The following is a 1,929-nucleotide window of genomic DNA, read 5'->3' on the forward strand; positions in this document are numbered from 1 at the left end:
TGTAAAAGCCTGGCCAGAGCTGTGACGGAGAGCTGAACTGTTTGCCATTGAATGTTGTGTTGTGGTGTTTTTTTAGTTTCGGAGTGTGTGTTGGGGGGGGGGGGGGTATGTTTTTAATTGAATCCAACGTTCGCTTGACTCATTGTTTTATTATTATTTCTGTCATGCTTAATTTTAGAACGTTAGCAGACTGTTTCGCAAAACATAACTTAGCAAGGCAAAACTCCCCCATCATGACAATAACCCCCCCCCCCCCCCCCCCCCAACATTGTACACAGGGCCCAACTGCAAGACTCCAGGCGGGACTCTTCTCAGGGATGGCCAGTCCGTCATCGAGAACAACATGTACTGCATGTGCAGCACTAAATACGGGATGCAATACAGCAGTGAGGGACCCCAGGCCTTGTGCAACCCCCTGCCTCCCCCGACTACCCCGCCCCCATCAGGCTGTGCCTTTACCAACGGCACTGTGGTGGCAGGCATGAAGCCAGGCGATGACCTACAGCTGGACCCGTGCACCACGTGCTTCTGCACTGATGGCTACGTCTTGCAATGCTTTAGCCAATCGTGTCCCGCGCCCGAGTGCTCGAACTACTTTACTCCGCAGGGACAATGTTGCCCGCAGTGCCCGTAAACCGGTGAGTATACCGTGTGATTTATCCTTTGCTGTTATATAAGGCCTTACATGGGTAACATAGCCTCACTGCCTTCTGAGTGTCTGGGTAAAGAATAAGGCTAGGGAGTAAACCTTACCCAAATCCGGAAGTGGGACCCCTAAGGCGGTTTGGTGCGCATTTCGCCACCCTCCCGGCAGCTCCTGCAGCCAAACTGGTGCCAAACGTCGTGCTTCGCACTCCTTTGGATCACATTGGGGAGGCCGAGAGTGGGATTCTGACGACTGGGCAACCCAGGATCTCCAAATAAATTAACTTTGCCCAGGCTTGCGCCCTGGGGAACCATATAAGGCACAGCCAATATAAGTATTTATACACTTCGTTGTGAACACATACATATGAAAAATAAGGTCTTATGATGAGAAGGGGGGCAAAAAGACGGGGCAGGGGGGCGGGGGTGGGGGAGGATTGTCCCCTTCACAGTTCTTTGTGGCCGACTGGCTGACCCAACTATGACTGACTGGTGGACAGTTGTTCATTATCTCGTTCAGTTAAACTCACAGACGAAGAAACGTTTATGTCTGTGAGTTATACTCCGAAACCCGGCCCCACAAGGTAAACAAAGAGAAGGTTCACATGGTAGACGTTTAAACGAATGCTATTTCTGTATTTCGTGGGGGGAGAGCATTTACAAGGTACTATAAACCCTATAATCAGTGTTTGACCCAAAGCTGGGGTTAGGCGTCTACTTCTTCTTCTTCTTCTTCTTCTTCTTCTTCTTCTTCTTCTTCTTCTTCTTCTTCTTCTTCTTCTTCTTCTTCTTCTTCTTCTTCATTTGTGTTTGACAGAAATGTTTCTTCTGTTCCTCTCCACAGAAAAAAAACGACACCAGGATTTCCGTTCGACTCAAATCAGCGTCGCCTCTGTAATCAGTGTTGCAAGCATGCGAAGCATAAAAACAAGAAAGAGAAGAAGAAGAAAAAAAAGAGCTGGTTTTTCCGAAATAAAACTCAAAAAGGTTGAGCAATTCGTCAACGTGTAAGTAAGAAACACGATCTTGTATTTTCTTCATTGTTTTAGGGATTAACACAATAAACGTGTTCACAAATATATATATATCTTGTGTTAGTGCGCTACAGCTTGTGTAATCGTGTGTGTGTGCGCGCGCACGTGTGTGTGTGTGTGTGTATGTGTGTGTGTGTGTGCGCCTGTGTCTGTGTCTGTGTGTGTCTGTGTCTGTGTCTGTGTGTATGTGTGTGTGTTTAGTACATTTTAACTCCAGAAGTTCATTCCGATAATTGTAAACAGCTGGGCG

General features: G+C 47.4%; 1 long non-coding RNA gene across 1 annotated transcript; it reads left to right on the forward strand.

Moving 5' to 3' along the window:
- Positions 1-283: 283 nt before the first annotated feature.
- On the forward strand, positions 284-1,726 carry LOC138955351 (uncharacterized). Its single transcript, XR_011452203.1, has 2 exons — positions 284-638; positions 1,490-1,726. It is a non-coding gene; the product is annotated as an uncharacterized lncRNA (long non-coding RNA).
- Positions 1,727-1,929: the final 203 nt, after the last annotated feature.

The sequence above is a fragment of the Littorina saxatilis genome, unplaced genomic scaffold (assembly GCF_037325665.1).
Source record: "Littorina saxatilis isolate snail1 unplaced genomic scaffold, US_GU_Lsax_2.0 scaffold_3911, whole genome shotgun sequence".
NCBI classification, from domain to species: domain Eukaryota; kingdom Metazoa; phylum Mollusca; class Gastropoda; order Littorinimorpha; family Littorinidae; genus Littorina; species Littorina saxatilis.